General features: G+C 46.5%; 1 protein-coding gene across 1 annotated transcript in view; it reads left to right on the top strand.

Moving 5' to 3' along the window:
• IGF1R (insulin like growth factor 1 receptor) overlaps positions 1-18,978 on the top strand; it is a 301,355-nt gene that overhangs the window by 127,623 nt on the left and 154,754 nt on the right. The window lies entirely within an intron of this gene.

Raw genomic sequence — 18,978 nt, 5'->3', positions numbered from 1 at the left:
TAGTGGATAGTACTAACTGTCTTATCACCATGCGACGGCATTTAATTTTAATCTAGTCTAGAGGCGTTAGTCTATATTCAGTATATGTAAACTCCTATCATTTTTATTAGGGACCACTTGATAAACTTTGGGGAGCATACTGCTGCTATTTCCCAGAAAGCACTTTTTGTCACAAAGTGAGTTTATATATATTTAAAACCTCTCTGTATAAAACTCCTACGTAGAAGTTATTTATATACTGCGTGCACATACAGTTTCTGATTGGTCTGTCACAGATAATATGGCAGTTAAATTCAATTTTTAAACTGTAGGAAGTTTTTCTCTACCTTGGGGATTAGTTTATACGTGGTACAGAGATCTGGCATTCTTCTCAGGGCAGTAAACAGAGGAGACTAGGGGAATCCTATCAGAGTCCGCTCAAATACAGAGGATCCTGCTCAGCAGTTGAGGCCGGAGTAATTCCTACTTGATCAAATGCCCCAGTTAAGGCATGTGACTAGACATGTCCCGTGTCTAATTTATGGACATCCCTTACCCGAGTTCTTACAATTCTAATCATTTATCATTTCAAACTGCACATTTATAACATGTCTAGTTCTTTGATGACATGGGTCCAGCTGGAACAATATGAACACACACGTGTGTGTGTGTGTTTAGAAGGGGGCAAACGGTTAAACGTGGGAAGTAGTGTCTAGTTCCTACTAGCTTGTAATTTTATGATTACAGTTTTAAAGCCCAGTTTTACAACTGAAATCTGCCTTGATTGGTTAGTGTCTTCTGGTAATTAACCTCTAGCTCATCGGCATGACATCTTGTTACAAGGAACTGAATCTAATTTTTTTATATCCAGGCTGTTTTTAGAAACAGTACACTGTATATCTACTTTTTAGCAAGAATCGAATGTACCCAGGCAGGTACTTGGAGATTCTTTTTGAAGTGTGAGTTTCTTCTTCTTTCTGTCAGATGTTAAGCCACCATAGCACATGAAAGGGGTGTGTGTGTGTGTGTGTGTGTGTGTGTGTGTTTGCACTGAATTTGGGAACATCAGGTAATATTGCCACTAGACTAAATTCACTGATTTCAGTGCTAGGTGATCCAAAATTAAAAATAATGTTCTCATAGGGGCAGGGTGGTGAATTTTACGTTTGAATACTGATTACAGGAGGGGGTGTTGATCAGCCCGTTAGGGAAATGGGCCTTGGGATCCAAGAGACCTTGTAGCTCTGAGGAGTTTTATAGAACTTACACGGTTTCCTGATCAGTAGTGCAGTGGAAATAAATAAGTGCCTTTAGAGGTATTTTGAGTCATGAATTAGATAATGCAGGTAAAGCAGCCTGCTACATTATACTATTTATGTTAATCAGTAACCCATGTTGAGTTCCCTTGGAGCTCTTTCTGGCACAATCTGTGCCCCAGGCACGAGGGGGAAAGAGGTGGAAGGTCTGACCATGTGAGATGCCCAATAATGGGTCTTTTTTTTTTTAAAGATTTTATTTATTTGACAGAGAGAGAGCACAAGCAGGGGCAGTGGGAGAGAGAGAAGCGGGCTTCCGCTGAGCACGGAGCCCGATGAGGGGCTCGATCCCAGCACCCTGGGATCGTGACCTAAGCCGAAGGCAGACGCTTAACCCACGGAGCCTCCCAGATGCCCCCCCCCCCAATAATGGCTCTTTATTGTGAATCTGGAATGTGGATGTTGAGGATCTCTAAAATAAAGTGTACCTACATGACCACTAGCTGGGCTGGGTGTACTGAAAGTGTGGGTTGGCAGTGGCTGCCTAATCTAATTATGGGTGGTTTCTCAGTGTCCCCAGCCTTCCAGCTGCTGCCACCTCCCCTGCAGACCCGGCTTCTCTCGCTCTTCCCTTTCTTTGCCTGGTCTGTGGTTGCCCTGGAAATCCCAAGCGTTTGTAGGCTTTGGCTGTATGTGCCAAAGCAAGTTGCAGAGGACTGTGGCTGAGTGTTAGACTTTTCAGCAAGTGACTCCCGCCCCCCCGCCGCCCCCGCCCCAGTATAGGTTGTGCTCATCGCAGCCACCTGGGGGTCGCACCTGTTGAAGGCCAGGAGAAGGAAAACATCATGAAGGAATCTTGAAGGTGACACATGGTTTCTTTAGCTCATCTGAAGAGACCAAGGATAATTATCATTGTTGCAAAGAGTTCTCACTCTGTGGTTTGTTAGCCATAGAGTTAATTTTTTTTTCCCTTTTACAACGAAAAAGGAAAAACAAACAAACCTGTCAACCATTCTGAACAGAGCACCCACTTGAAAGCAAGCGACCTCAGTGCAGGAAAGGACAGGGGTGTTAGCATGTGGGACCTGTGAACATGGGTGATCTACATGCTGACTCTTGAATACAGTGAGAAACCCTCTCTTTTATTTGTGTTGGGGCAAAAAAAAAAAAAAAAAAAAAAATTCAGGTTTTCTTTGTGTTATATTGGCCCTCACAGGGCTTATTTAGAATGGTCTGGGGAGGACATTGTTCTCAGGCCATGTCCCCAGTCCCAAGACCATCAAGCGAGTACCCGCACCATCAGAGGTTAGTGAGCTGGGCAGTTTGAGCCACTTTTGAAATGAGAACACTCTGCCTTGCTATGTTGCCATCCTAATCTTTTCCTAAGTCATGGGGAGTTGATCCGGACTTGGGCATGCCTTCCCTCTCTCACCCACTTGAGAATTGCTCAGAGACCAGGTTCCGGATTGAAATGACACTATTTCTGGCTGTTGATGACATCCCCTAAGGCTGCAGTGTAGTTGAAAGATCCAAGGGAGTGCCTGGGTTCCATCAGCACCCATTCGGACTTGGTCATGGGACCTGGGGGTGGAGGTTGCTGGGGAAGGCATCCCTGTCCTGGGGGGCTCAGTGGTGGAACTCCTGCATGATGTGGGTACACAGGTCTCCCTGTTTTCTGCCGCCTCCTGAGTCTGTCTGGCCTGCAGAGCAGAATAAGGCACCATCCTCACATCTCCTTGCTAACCTGACTTTTTGGGGTGGCTGTCTTCAGGGTTTGGGTAGAAAGAGCCCCCATGGCTCTCCCCAATAAAACACATTCAGACAAATACAAACACTGTGACTCCCCAAACCACTCACCTCAAGATGGTGAGACTTTCAGGTTGGCTAAATCCAGGAGAAGGCACGGGAGTATAGGCCAGTGCAACATGTAGCTAGAGTGGTTTGCCTTTCCCAATCCAAATGAAAAGTTATGTAGCCCTACCCCCCAACATGCATACCTTTACTAGAGCCCTTGAACCCTTAGAAAGAATATACTAAGGATCTTTTACTGATTGATCCTGAGAAAGATGACCACACACACTCACTCCAGGTACTTCTGACTAGAATAATTCTGCATTAGAAGCACTCCGTGGAAACTTCCAGAAGCCTCAGCTCTGAAGAAAGGAATTGGAATACCCAGCTGGTAGTTTCTGGTCAGGGTCTATCTCTGGTTTTTGAATGGGTCGTGGGGGAGATGTTCTTTTTTGCAAGTGCCCAAAGGCCATCTGTGGCTTGAGAATGTGTCACTTGAGGAGGCCTAAAGGAGGCAAAGGAGAAATGGGAATGATTCTTAGGCCTGCATCTTTCTAAGGGAGGTGGGAGGGGGTGGTCTCAGTTTGCACGCTGGGCTTCATGACATATTTGCCTCTGGGTCCTCAGTCCAGCCATGGCCAAGGGATTCCCCCCCCCCCCCCCAATCTGGTGTTTTCCTTTTGGTAACTAGATTTAGGATTGCTGTGTGTCAGTGAAGAATGCTGGGGTGACTTGTACCTGCCTGTGCTGTCCTGAGTGGCTTCACGCAGAGCAAATGTCTGATATACCTTCCCAACAGGCAGACATTCATCTGAAAGCATCAGATTGGGCACCACTTGTAGATTTATTTGTTTTAAAGATTTTATTTGTTTATTTGAGAGAGAGAGAGAGAGAGAAAGAGAGAAAGCAAGAGCAGGAGGAAAGGGTGGAATGAGAAACAGACTCGATCCCTAGACCCTGGGATCGTGACCCGAGCTGCAGTGGGATGCTTAACAAACAAACCATCCAGGCGCCCAGAGTTATTTATTTTATTATGATTTTCTTTATTTCAGAGAGAGAGAGAGAGACGGAGGGAGAAAGAAAGAGTACACGTGGGGGCAGAGGCAGAGGGGGCAGCACAACCCCGCTGGCAGGGAACCCAACATGGGGCTACATCCCAGGACCCTGGATCATAACCTGAGCCGAAGGCAGATGCTTAACCCACTGAGCCACCCAGGCACCCTGTGCCACTTACCTGCTCATGGGCACGGATGCTGTGGCTACCCTGATCCCAGAGCTCCGAGGAGAGGAGTGTCTGGGACGTGGAAGGTGTTGACTGGGAAATGCAGGCATTTCTCTGGAGTGGGGGAGGAAGGAGACAGTCCCAGCATCAGGAGCTGGGGCAGTGAGTCGGAGGGAAGTTCTGTTGTCTTCTACATCATGAACCCTCTTCCTGTCCTCTGGGCCCCATCACACCCCCCGTGCTCCCACTGAGAGATGCCAGTGTCTGTTTACATATACCGAACATCCCTTCCATGAAAGGATTTCTCAGGTGCTTCTCGCATGCAGGTCTCCCCATGCAGGGGCGTCTGTTGCTTGCCTGCACGTATGGAGTGATGGCAGCTTTGCAGTTTTGGTAATTCTTCCAACTGTGTGTTTACCGCTCTGCCTTGCTCGGGCTCCCTGAGGATGACCCCGGTTGGCACTGAGCTCTGAACAGTCGGGGAAGGGAGTGGGGGACTGTCCTCTCTCCTGCACTCCAGCGGGTGATTCAGCTCTGGGTGGAGGCTGTGCAGGACCAGCTCCCATAATCTTTGCACAAGACACATTTTCTCTTTCCTTCTTCTCCCTTTTTGGCCTGATAGCTTCATGGTTTGGGGCAAGGCACTAGGCTTCCTGCTTATTCTCTGTGGTTTCTCAGCCGGGACTTCCAGTATCTATTTCAGTTAATGAAAGCAGTTGAAGAATTTTTGTGCTCGGTAATCAGTTACATGTTATTTTTTTCTAACTTTTAACTTAGAAACTAGTTTTACCATGGCTTCTTGCCTGCTTGCTTGCTTGCTTTCTGGCTTGCTTGCTCTCCAAGTCTCTGAAGGTAGACCACGGTGATAACAGAAGAGAACACGTGAGCTCATGGCTTACTTTTTCCAGCTCCTTTTCCTGTTCATTTACCTTTCTGTAAAATGGAAAGACAAACAAGCAAACCCTTAAGGCTAACTCAGATCACGACTGCCAACTTCTTTCTTTGTGCGTAAGTAGTTATATTATTTCTAGGTTATGCCTTCTTTATTTATCTTTGAAAGGAAAAAAAAAGCCCTCTCAGTGTTTACAGGAACGCATTGTTCTAGGCCTGTATGATTGCGTCTGTGACGCTTTCTTCCACTTGGAACCATGGGGGCGATAAGGTTGATGTCAGCTGGCTAGCCTTTTTTTTTTTTTTTTAAAGGCAAAAAACCATAGTCTTAATTTATACCATGATCATTTTCATTGCATATATAGTGTGTTTCTCAGAAAACTCAAATGTCACAATTCCAGATTTTGTGATTGATGTCTCATGTTCTCCCTTCCTCTGCCCACCACGTCCCTACTCCTGACTTCTGGTCCTTTCCTTGGAGGAGGTGGTTTTCTTCCATTTGAATACTAAAAATTCATTCCTTACAAAGAAGGCGACATGCCATTTCTTAAATGTAATTACATACATCTGTGACTTTCGAAGTGGACCTTTAAAATGAGGCCATTGAACTTTTTCTATGCGGGAGGGGCCTCACAAATTAGATGATGATCTTACAGTTTAATAAGGAAAAAATAAACCAGGCTGTACAGGGCATGTGTTCTTAGATCCTATGACCAGGGTGGATAACCCTGGGGGGGTTCTTTCACGGCATTAAGAGGGTTGTCCACTTTATGAGGTGGAGTTTCCGGAGGTAGATGGTCAGAGAAGGGGCTCCTGGGGCTCAGAGGGAAAAAAGAAAGTTCAGACACTGAAAATAGACCAGATTTGCTTTGGGAATGCTCCATCTGCCAACATTTGATATCTGTGACTTAGCCAGAGGATAAGTCACATTAACTGTTGAGTTTCGGTGGCTTGTGTTCTAAGGCTTTGGCCCACCCGCCCCCTCCCCCAACCCAAGGATGCTCCGTGACGGAACCAGTGGCTTTGTTCCACTCGGGGAAGGGGCTGGAACAGGGAGTAGTGGGAATGCTGCGGGCGTGGTGCTTGGTGCTGTTCCAGGTGGCCCAGCATTATCTGGCATTTTGGGGTGCTGGAGGTGCCGTGATGCTGTGGGTCTGAGTACCAGGGGGTGCAAGAAGAGGGCACTTGGGTGACCTGTGTCCTTGCCTAGAAAGGTCGTCGGTTTTTTCGTTAAAGAAGCAGGTGAGGGGGCGCCTGAGTGGCTCAGTCGTTTAAGCGACTGACTCTTTATTTCAGCTCAGGCCATGATCGGATCGGTCATAAGGTTGAGCCCTGCATCAGGCTCACACTCAGCCTGAGCTTGTCAAGCCTGAAGCCTGTCCCTCTCCCTCTGTTCCTGTCCCCACTCGATCTCTCAAATAAATAAAGTCTTAAAAAAATAACTGAATAAAAGAAGCAGGTGAAGGAGCCTCAGGGATCATTTCTCCTTGCTGTCCTTCCAGGTGACACCCCTCCATAGGGGTGTGACCGACCAGGACGGAAGACATCCAAGCCTCCCTGTGGAGGCACGTCTGAGAAGCTTATCTCAAATTCATTTTGCACCTCGCAAAGGGGCTACGGTGCTGTGGGTGGAGGGAGCCCCAGAGCCCAGGGACCTGGGAAGAAGGCATCTCCTAGAGTCTGGAGCCCCTGGGCCTTGCTGTTTCTATGGGCCCAGCAAAGCCTCTGGCCTCCCTGGTCTCTTCCTACTTTAAGACCTTTTAGTCTTCTGTCCTGAGGGCATATATAGAAGCAGGGAAGGGGTTAACTTCTTCCCCTCGCAGAGATAAGAAGAAAAAATAGTTCTCAGCATTAAAATCAAGTTTAAAACTTCTGCTGTCTTATAAAACCCATTTTTTTTCCATTTCTTGTTGAATCATGTAGTCAAGCTAAATCAAATGATGGCGTTCTCACTTACTACCCTAAGTATGGGTATTCAATTCACTTACTTTATAATGCTTAAAACAAAAGCAGAAAATGATATTGGTAAATGTGAAGCAAAGATCATGTTCTTCTTCTTCTTTTTTGTTACAACTTAAAAAAAAGTTTTTTTTTAACTAGGCTTCATGTGCTGACGTGGGGCTTGAACTTGAACTCATGGCCCTGAGATTAAGAGTCACACGTGGTCTACCGCCTGAGCCAGCCAGGCACCCCTCATTTTCTTTTTAATCTTCTTGATGCCCGCACCAGATAAACTCTCATCTTGTACAAACTAAAACCATTCCTAAGACTTCATTAGGCTAAAGCTTGTCCCAAAACTTTTCTGAAAGTTTTGTAGCAGCGAGTTCATGTTCAAATGGTTCAGTGATGATGGATTCATGATTAGAAATTACTTAACGATGTCCAACGAACTATTGACTAATAAATGTTACAGCACATTCTTTTCATCCCTAAATCATATTCTTAGGGTGCCAGGAAGGCCTTGTGGGTGTGGATGCTTTTGTTTGTTTGTTTGTTTGTTTGTTTTTTAAGATTTTATTTATTTATAGGCGGAGAGGCAGGCAGAGAGAGAGGAAGGGAAGGAAGCAGGCTCCCTGCCGAGCAGAGAGCCCAATGCGGGACTCGATCCCAGGACCCTGAGATCATGACCTGAGCCGAAGGCAGCGGCTTAACCCACTGAGCCACCCAGGCGCCCTGTGGTTGCTTTTGTTTTAAGCTGTAATGCTGTTCATCAAATGCAACAAATATTACTTCAGTATCTTGAAAGACTTACAGAAGCAACATCTAACTTGTTTTGCATTTTTTCTCTAATAATTTAATTTATTATTTTTTACTTACTATTATACGTACTAGGGGGTTCACCTTTTTTGTTAGTATTGTACTTGTAAAAGGATAAAGCCTAGAAGACTGGTGAACTGTTCAAACAGATTTATATCCGTGTCCCTGACCTCCTACCATGTAACCACTTGTGGTCTGAAACAAGGACAGTTTTCCAACTCAAAGCCTTGATATCACAGATGGGCAAATCCTTTCACCATCTGATGAAGGGTGAAACGTATGGATGCATCTTGGAAACAGTATGCCAGGCCAAAGAAGCCAAGTCACAAAAGACCACGTATTATATCTGATTCCATTTTAATTTCTAAGTTGGTGAAAGCGCTGTGTGACCAGTAACGATTGGGGGTATTTTAGTAAATAGAGTTACAGTGCTAGAATGAGTTCGGATTCAAGGCACATGTGATGCAATTGATGCTAGGCACATTTACGGTGTTGCATGGCAGTAACACACAAAGAGAGGGTAGCACAGTGAAGGTCCTTGTTACTTTACACAAACACAAACGGAGAGTTTCAGTGGTATGGTTTGGAGGAGGAGAAGCGGAAGAGGGGAAGAGGGAAGTTGACAGAGGGAAGCTGCTCTAATTACTTCCAGTACATGATAGAGACATAGATCCTCGTCTAGCAGGGGGTGAAGTGGAAGGTGTTAGATAGGGCAGCTCAGGGTTTATACAGTTTTTTGTCCCCTTTATAGGGCCAACCAACCAGTTATGAGAAACACCTCTCTTTGTCCTCCCTATTACCTTAAAACCCCCCACATGCCCTTCCTGTGGACGACTTGACTCAGATTGCCTGCCTAACATTAAGGTTGAAGATACAAATGGCTGGCCATTCTCTTTGCTCAGTGCCTGACCCCCATTTATCTGCTGATTCAAATGAGTGTTTAACTGGCAGACTCCAGAAAGTCTGACTGTGGGGCGCCTGGGTGGCTCAGTGGGTTAAAGCCTCTGACTTCAGCTCAGGTCATGATCTCAGGGTCCTGGGATCGAGCCCCGCATCGTGCCCTCTGCTCAGCAGGGAGCCTGCTTCCCTCTCTCTCTCTCTCTCTCTCTCTCTGCCTGCCTCTCTGCCTATTTGTGATCTCTGTCTGTCAAATTAATAAATAAAATCTTAAAAAAAAAAAAAGGAAAGAAAGTCTAAATGTATTGGAGGTGATATCGAAGCCTTCAAATGGTAGCCGTTCAACGTCAGGAAGGAGCGAAGACGCCCGGCACCCACACAGATACCCGTCGTCATATGAACTTAGCGTTTATGAGACATTTTCATGTATCTTGAGAGACAGGAGCACCCTCAAGTGTGATTTCTGAGCGAGCGTCAATCTTTGGAAACATGGAAGACAAATTGGCAAAATCTTTCTAATTTCAGAATGTGTCTTCTGATTTGAGTTCTGTTTGGAAAGAGGCTTTTAAAGTAAAAGCTATCAGCGTGTGGCCATTTTCATCAGAGGCTAAATTCTGGTGGGTGCTTAGTATGCAGGTTACCGTATTAAGATCATTATGGCTGGTGCAAATCCTCGGCTCTTTCATATTCATTCATTCGTGTGTGTGCGTGTGTGTGTGTGTATACACACACACACGCACACACATATATATATATACATATGTATACATATATAGATATATATATGTATATATACACATGCATATGAAAAAATAAATATATATATTTTAACCTCCTTAGGTGGAGACAGGTATGAGGCCAAACTCCGAAGGCCCAAATTTTAAACAATCATCGTTCCTCTTAACCATTGGATATTTTTCCTTGGATTTACTGTGTTTTTCTTTAAGAAAAGTTTGCTTTAGCTTCTGGATGTTTTGAACCGATATTCTGTGTCTAAACAACAGAATTTGTTGTTGTTCAATAGGAGTTGGTATTTTGTTGGGGGTTGCTTCCTGTGAGAGTCTCTTTACAGATTTAAGTCCAACAGGCTTTTGAACCGGATGTTTCTATGTGCTAAAACTCTGTAAACACGTGTCGCTTTGTCTACCATTGTATATCGCTGTATTGATTTTTTTTCCCCCCTTTCCTTCCTGAAAAGCTCTGGCCTTTCTGTTCTGTGCTGATACAAAGGCTGGCCTGTTCCCCAGGGGCCACTGCAAGAGAACCTCTAAGGTGTGCACACTCTTAGTTACTACTGTTTGCGAAGTTGCTCCAAATTCTCTTGCCCTCGATCCTAAAATTCCCTTAACAGCTAAATGTTACGTGAAGTTTCTTTGTCAAAAAAAGAATAAATGTTTACCCAGCAGATCTGGTTGTCAGTCACTGACAGATGTGAAAATTAACACGGCCGAACGTCTTTCTTTTAGGAGGGGAAAACGAGTACTTTAAAAAAAAAAAAAATCTCGTATTGTCAATAAACGAATTCACCTTAAAAGCATTTTCAAACATTCGTCATGAGAATGGAGGCTTCATCATTTTTCAGGGCTTATGGAAAGCCAGCTTATGTGTAATCAAATGCTTCTGTTACTCTTATCACCGTAGGCATAAGGCTTAGCTCTACAGACTTAAGCTACTCCTGATTTCGGCGCCATCACGATACATTTCTCTTTAGAAAGAAAAGAGGCTGTATCCTGTGCTCCTCTGTGCTGAAACACAAGAAGCCAGACTGTTAAAATGACAGTTTAGATGTGGTTATTTTGATGGAATTATTAATAAATATGTCATATTGTCCTTCGGTAAATATTTATAGCCTAGATTGTATATCCTGATGCATGAGATTCTTATGAAAGAAATATCCTTTGCCTTAAATCTCTTTCACTGTGTTAATAACAATCTGTAATTTACATCCAGAGGTCTGTAGGCAAAAGACTATATTAAGACCTTTTTCTTAAATAAAAAAAAAAAAGATTTTATTTATTTATTTGACAGAGAGAGCACAAGCAGGGGGAGCTGCAGAGGGAGAGGGAGAAGCAGGCTCCCCACTGAGCAGGGATCCCGATGTTGGACTCAGTCCCTTGACCCTGGGATCATGACCTGAGCCGAAGGCAGATGCTGAACTGACTGAGCCATCCAGGAGCCCCTGACTATATTAAGACCGTTTATTTCAACAAAGATATAGCTCTATTCTAAGAGGAAACACCCTTGAATCTTTGGGACGCTTCAGGTGGAGTGTCCCTGACATACATGCATTTATATTTTGCTAGGACTTTAATAGCTTTGCTTTTGCAAAAAGGCAAAAAAAGGAAAGGGATTTCAGGTGTGAAATTTTGGTTTTCAAAATTTCAAAAACTGAGCGAGGTGGACGACGGTCAGTTAGCTGCCCGATCTCAGTGTTTATGAAATGGCCGAGACAAGCATCCTGTGCATTCTGGTCCAGAAAGGAAATGCTGTTGTGAGAATGAGTCTCCTCTGGGTTCATCTCTGTTGAGACATTGTTCAACATCTGTGGGTTACCAGAGGTCGCATACTGAGTGCTTCTTTCTGGCATACTTAGAGAAAACAGTTTGGACTTCTGATGTTTGGGCATCATGGCCGTGGTTTTGGATGCTATTAGATGGCTCTGGGAGGTACTTTTCGGGTGGACGTCATCTGAGATGATTTTCCCTAAAAGTGGATGGGTCTATAGGATACATTTGGAATCAGAGAGGCGATGTTAGCCACGCTGGTGTTCAGATGGATTATGTGTAAGAAGGAAAAGAACAGAGACAGAGGACCAAGGCCATACCTCCCCCGCACAGCTCTGTGAAGAGCCTCGTGCTTCTCCAGGATGGGCCTGTTACTGTTTTTATTTGCCAAATGGCCTTGGAAATCAGTCCGTAAACAGACGGTCTCCATCAGGCAAGCGGCACTCTGAGGTGTCTATGAGAGGTTCCATCTCCCAAGGGATGTCCTCCACAGCGCTTTACGTACAATGACCGCAAACTTCTCTAGTGATGTTGGCTGCCATTGAGTTGTGACAAAATAGGTCGTGAGTTTCCAAATGGAAAATTTCAGAGCCCTTCATTTATAGGAGTGGGCGGGGAGTCACTTAAAATACCAAGCGGTCTTGATCGATTACAGACTCTCAAACTGCGAGATGTTCTCAGTAAGAGACAGCAAGACTCCCCTGCTTCTTGACCCTCACCGTCTTTGGCCTGAGTCTTCAACCTTTTTTGGTGAGCGTCAGCATTTGTACTATGTAATCTTTGACCTTCTCCCTTCACTTCCAAGCCATGACCTGATTGTTTATATGTTAGTGTTGTTTTCAGTTTGGGCCAGAAGTCAGGAGACTTTCCTTGACCTTAACCTCACCGGGGGTCACCTTAAGGAGGAAGCTGGGTCTGCTGATGGTTCAGCACTGAATTATGTGAAAAGTACTAACACTGAACCCTCAGGTCCACAGATAAAGTTAAGTGGGAAAAGAATTGAATATTATAACAGTTGTAAATTATTTAGGAAATAGCTAAAAGGTAAGTTTACGTTTAAAGGGGGAGAAAAAGAATCATAGAAACTCCCTTTAACTCCTATGCTGCAAGAGTCTTCCTTTGCCCTCTAAACCTGGTTAAATAGTCCTGTATTTTATGTCTTAAAAAAGCATAACCATGTATATTAATAACTAAAACATTTAATGATACACAGATTACTGTGTTAGAATCGATCTAACATAATATAAAGAAATGGCCTCACTTCAAGAAGCCCATTTTGCCTGTGCCATCTCTTTAATTGTTGCTTTCGCTGGAGTGTGCCAAATATTTGGGGCAACCTCTTTTGTGTTCTCCGTGTTTTTTTCCCAGTAACGTGAAGCAGCTATTTCAGTTACCTTTGACAAGTGAAATAACCAGATCAGCATTGAGGTTTATAACGCCCCTTTAGAATACCGATGATACTGGCGATGCTGTGCCTGTCATGTGTGGTTTACACACTTCTCTGCCCGGTGGACAGACGACCGTGCTCTGTTGCCTATCCCAGCAGGTGGCCCGGTGCTCAGGCATGGCCCTGCTCCACGAGCAGAGCAAGAGGCATCTCTGTTGGAGGAGAGCAGCCACAAGAAGCGTGACCTCTGTGGGCCAGTCATCATGGTGGGTCCTATGCTTGTGAGCATGGACACTCCCCAGTGTAGACCTCTGTGTGCCACAGGGGAGTCAGGAGGAGGGCCCAGCAGAGGTGCCTGCGGGAGCGTGTATGTGGGCTGGGGGGAGAGGTTGATCTGGGGTTTGCTGTTCAAGCCCACCTTCTCACCTTTGGAAAAATTCCAGTGCCATTGAGAGAGTCACCTGCCGGGGGTGGTGCAGAAGTGAGAGCTTGGTGGGCAAGCGTTTTGTTTCTCGAGAAATGCCTGCTGAACATCTGCCCTGTGCCAGGCACCCTTGTTGAGCTGAGAATCCTTCAGAGAGCAAAAGCGACAAGGATAGCGTGGTCCTGCCGTTTGCATTCTGATGGGAACACTTTGGTCCACCCAATACCAGAAACTTCTCTGGTTTCTCCATACTCCATGGTCTCAGCTACTGGGATCTCATGACTGGTAAAATCCAGATTTTTTTTTTAAGATTTTATTTATTTATTTGACAGACAGAGATCACAAGTAGGCAGAGAGAGAGGGGGAAGCAGGCTCCCTGATGAGCAGAGGGCACGATGTGGGGCTCGATCCCAGGACACTGGGATCATGACCTGAGCCGAAGGCAGAGGCTTTAACCCACTGAGCCACCCAGGCCCCCCTAAAATCCAGATTTCAATCTGGATTTCTCCACTCGTGTTCTAACATATGATTTAACTTGCTTAATAATTTTTTTAAAAAAAATTATTTGACAGAGAGAGAGAGAGATCACAAGTAGGTAGAGAGCCAGGCAGAGAGAGAGGGGGAAGCAGGCTCCCTGCTGAGCAGAGAGCTGGATGCTGGGCTTGAGCTGAGGACTGTGAGATCATGACCTGAGCCAAAGGCAGAGGCTTTAACCCATTGAGCCACCCAGGTGCCCAACTTGCTTAATAATTTAAGTCTTTTGTATATTTTCTCTCTCTGTCCCCGCTTCCTCCTCCCCCTCCCTCCTACTGATGAGCTTTGCAAAGGCAGGTATCTTATCTTTTTTGTTTTCCTTACGCCTGTCTCCTAAGCACCTAGACAGAGCCTGAGTCACCAAAGCTTCAGTCAATGTTTGCTGAATGTGCGTTCACACTGGATTTGTTTGAATACTCTCACTTACAAGTCCCTGAGAGGGTATCTGTCTCTCAGAGCCATAGTCCCAGGGTGTCTTGGGGGAGGATGAACTTGCTTCCACCTTTTCTCCTGGCTGATTGAGTTGGTCCCTGGCGTTCCTCACAGCGCTGTCCCCTCCCCTGTGCTGGGGCAGAGCTCTGTGCCCACAGTCACGTTTTGCGGTTCCCCGCTTCCCTGCAGTCACGACAGCAGCACCATTAAGCCTCACACCTGCATTCTCAGTGGCCTTGAGGGTAATTTTTCCTCTTCAGGGAAATCACCTGACATCCCGACTGCGTAAGAAACGCGTCTGAGGCTTTAGGAGCTTGGCGCGGGGCCCCGGGGCTGAGATTGTCGCCTGTTTCTGAGTGGCTGTCTCCCAGGCAGCTGTGAGGACCGCTGTAAAGCCCACTCAGCGAGAAGGTACACCTGTCACCCAGTATTTGGACAGGTAGCGCCACGCAGCCGCTGGTAGCTGTGCACAGAGTCGCGCATCTGCGGTGACAGATGTCGGGCTGTTATTTAGTAACTTTGATTTGTTTTCCATGTGCAGAAGCCGCCTCGAGGTCCTGAGTGCTCCCACCAGCCACCACGGAAAGCGGATTGGGGCGCGGGGGTTGTTTTCAGGGGCCCTGGGTGCTTCGCTGAAGGAGAAGCTGCAGCGTGGATGTCCCCCAACCCCTTTCCTGCATCTGTGCTTTTCGTTTTCGAAGAGTGTGGGTATACACACCACCATCCATTCAGAAAGACAGATTGAGGGCACCATGGCACTGAGGTAGCCGCAGATCCCTGCTTGGCTAGAAGCATCCTTGTGGCAGAAACAGACAGCAAACAAGCATACAAGTGATGACGACGGACAGTGAGGGAATAAGGGGTGGGGGCAGGGACTTTGGTTTGGGCTCTTAGAAAAGGCATCCCTGAGGAGGGGGCGGTGCTCTGAGACCAGGAGCGAGCCCGTAGATGATGAGCGTGGGCTGGAAGGGTCCCGAGGTGGGAAAGATCTTAGGGTTCGGGGAGCAAAAGCCATTTATTCACTCCACACATATCTTTCCTGAGCACTCGCCCATGCCAGTGCTGGTGTGGGACTAGAGTGGTGGACACAACAGGGTCCCTCCTTCATGGCACTTTTGTTAAAGCGGAGATGGTGGATGGGGGGAGGGCGTGCTCTTCTGGGGCTGGAGTGCTCCTTTATATAGGGTGCTCGGAGATGATGGCATTCGGACAGAGACCTAAAACTAGTAGGGCAGGAAAGCAAGGAGTCCAGAAGGCCATGGTGCAGCAGGTCAGTTGGGGGCCGGAGGCCAAGCATGGTAAGGACTTTGGCTTTGACTCCAGCAGGAGCTGGCCGGGTTCTGAGCAGAGGAGCGACTTGAGCCATGGCATGCTAGCTGCTGAGTTGAGAATAGACCATAAGGCTCAGATAGAAGTAAACTAGTAGGAGGAGACGGTGGCCACAGTCCAGGGCAGAGAAGATGCGTCTTAGACCAGGGCGGTGGTGGGGGAGGCGGTCAGAATCTGGAAGTGCCAACAGAACGGGCAGCGATCTGTGGGGTGGCAGGGAAGGAGGAAGAGACAGGTCGTGGGGCAAGGCAGAGCACGGGCCCAGCCAGATCACACGGGCAATGGAGCTATGGCGAAGAATTCAGACTGTGCTCTGTGTGTTGGGAAGGCAGTAGAGGCATGGGACAGGTGTTGGAATGGCCGAGTGACCACATTAGGAACAATGACTAACATTTACCGGGTGCTTATTGTGGACTAGTCCTTTGCAACAATGCTGCAAGGGCCAGTTTTGTTGTTAAACACCCATGTCATACATGAGAACACAGAGGTACGTCGAGATTAGATAACTTGCCCAATATCACACATTTAGTTAGGTATAAACTTCACTAAATGAGGGTGTCCTAGTATGTATTTTAATGTTCCTCTCGGGAAGTTACACTTCCCGAGGGTGTAAGAAGCATTTTGGGCCAGAGGCAATTTAGGTATTAAAATCTCAGTAAATCTGTTTCTCTTCTATGACTCAAGTACCCACCCCCCTCCCATAAACCGCCCCCCCGCAAATCGATCATGGGTACACGGAAAGCATGTTTGTGGTCACAGAAAACCTGCAGAGAACCACAGACCTGTTGGTCTCTACTAGAAGTTCTCACATAGTGGCCAGAAGGTCTGAGACCAATTAAAAAAAAAAAAAAAGAAGAAGAAGAAGAAGAAGAAGAAGATTATTGTGGATTCTGGGCTGAAGCCTCCAGAAGGTGTGGGTAATCTCTTTATAAAGCTTGGCATAATTTCTCTAAGACTTGTTTATTTTGCTCTCAGCTTGTTATCTGGACATTTTTGCCTTTGAAGAGGTTATAGAATTATTGTGATTTAATCACAGACCAGGTATTTCACAAGATTCATTTGCTATCTCCAAATTATTTTCTTGTTTTTTCTGGCTGTCAGTCCCTGGGCGAAGGTTGGGGGAGGGGTTGCCTTGCAGGGAGAGACTTTGGTGGAAATGAATGTTTACCTAAGGAGAGCACCCATGGCTTCTGTTACACTCCAGGCGCCTGGCTGGAGAGCATGTAGGAACACGAAATCCTGGTCCCCAGGCCTGAGGAGCAGGGTGGGATTAGGGAGGGATGGCGATATTAGCATTCGTATTTTCTGGAAATGTAACAGACTCCCCCCCGGACCCCTGGTCATAGGAGATTGCGAAGCCCTATTTGTTTTTGCCAGAGTCGGGAGGGGACCAGGTAATAGCAGAGATCATCTTGTCTGGAGTGAATTTCTCTCTCAGTTCGCCAGAAGACAGCTCTGGTATTAGGGCAGCAAGAATGGTCTGATCTCTGTCTTCCCTTCCTGCACTCTGTTCCTATTTAGTTCTTTGCATTAAAACCATTCCTGGTAAATTAGATCCTGCTCTTGTGTTCGACCTTGTTTTTAAGAAGGGCGTTGAGTCTAAACTGATTGCTAGCCTCTCGTTTTTCATCGTGGGGTCTGACTTTCCTAAGGGAGGGTGTGCTTGAGCAAAGCTGGTTCATTTGCAAGCACTGGCCTCCGTGGGCCTGGGAGGTGTGAGGTGCCACTGTGCGGGGTTGGGGGAGGGCACAGAAAAGGGACTGGACTCCTGGGGGGACTCTTAGCCACAGATGCAGCATCTTGGTCGCTGGCTTGTTTGCGAAGTAATATTAAGAATCAAAGTTGTGTCTTACCTCCTAGGGTTCCTAGTGTGGCTGTAAAAAGTTTGAGGCTGGTGGTACCAAATTAAAAGAGGACAGACAATCGAGAAACGCCCACTCTGTAAGAAACTGCTTGCCACCTCCACCGGAATTTGGTGATCTTTAGATAAACGGGCAGCCCCCATTTTACCAACAAGGAAGAGCTTCTGATTCTCACTTTTTATCATTCTTAAAAAAATGATAGGGAGGTAAAAAATATGGAGTATGACTCAGCAGATGGGAATTCCTTTAATAACATGCTGGGTGTGTTAGCATTAGAGCGGCTACCGACTGAGCTGCGCAGAATGCCCTCTGCCTGTCTGGGTAGCAGATCTGGAGTCGGAGAGAAGCAGTAGCGGTCTTCCCAAGAAAAGGCAAACTCCATGGTCTTATCTGAGGGATTCTCTTTGTCTCTGTTGTTTTGCCTCTGTCTTGGAAAACACAGACGCAGATCCAGTTCCGATTCCTGCAGCTGCTGGGGCAAAGCAGGCTTTTTATGAATGAGGTCCAAGAGGGGGAGGAGAGGGTTTGAGTTACACCAGCAGTTGGGTAATGATTTCATTCACTCCCAGCCATCTAGCCCGGACTGTATTTTAAAGGATATTGTTCACTTTGGGTGATTCAAATTAGACTATTTCCCCCGGCTGCGCAACTCTCTGTAAATTAGAACATTAAGCATGTGTGTGTGTGAATGTTTGTGTATGTGTGTGTTATTTTGTTTGGGTTTTTTATTGTTTTTTTTTGAGTGTTCGTTCATTTAGTTGGGGGAAATGGCAGTAGAGGTGAACGGAGAGAAAGAGAAGGCGTTGTCATCCCTGCGAGCCTTAGTTAGGTCTCTGTGCCTGTACCCTGCTATGAGGAGGCCAGTGGGGTCCCTCTCTTCAGCCTTGGGAGCCATCATCGTGTAGTGCTGATTGATTGATCAATTGATAGATCGATGGGGTTACTTTCACCTGGGGTCTGCCCAGGTCTCCCTGTGCCTGCCCCCCTGTCCTGCTCCCAGCTGGTGTCTCTTGGGGCTCCATTGTCCATGTACCAAAACCTGAATTGGAAGCTGTGTGACAGCACTGCCTGCCTCCCCCCCGCCCCCCCCACCGCCCCACCACTTCCTGCTGGGGGCAGAACCAAGAGAGTTGGCATTGTCTTGGGCGTAAACAAAGTTCTATCAAAACAAACACCCAGAGAGGGGGCGGCATGGTTACAGCTGCCTGTGTGAGCCTGGTCAGAGGGCCTTATTTTCCACAAAGAGGGCTTTAAGACCTGGGGGAGGCCCTTCTTTGGTGACCATCTTGTGCCCAGAGAGCAAACCACCCCCCACTTAAAACCCAAAGCCACCCTCAGAATGACTCCCCAAATCGGAAATGCTGGGTGTATGTTCCTGAGCACATTTAGGGGAAGAGAATTACCCCAGAGGCCTCAGGGCTGTGTAGAGAGAGCATAATTCTGTTTGAAAGCTGTACTTTTGATGGGGTTAAACACTCCTCCAAGGTGGACCCTGAGAATAGACTCCGAGGGGATTAAACTGTTTTTGTTTTGTTTTGTTTTTCGCTCCAGCTTTTACATAGGACCCCTCCCTCTGTTGCTAGCAGCAACCAGGTACCTTAAGACCCCTTGTGGCCTGATTCCACAAACACACACTGTCCAGATGCACTGAACATCTTTCTTTTGCCCTCGATGTGTGGGTGTTATAGAAACACAACCAGCCATGACCCCAAA

Source organism: Mustela erminea, chromosome 5, assembly GCF_009829155.1.
Source record: "Mustela erminea isolate mMusErm1 chromosome 5, mMusErm1.Pri, whole genome shotgun sequence".
NCBI lineage: Eukaryota > Metazoa > Chordata > Mammalia > Carnivora > Mustelidae > Mustela > Mustela erminea.
This window is presented reverse-complemented; position numbering and strand designations above follow the sequence as displayed.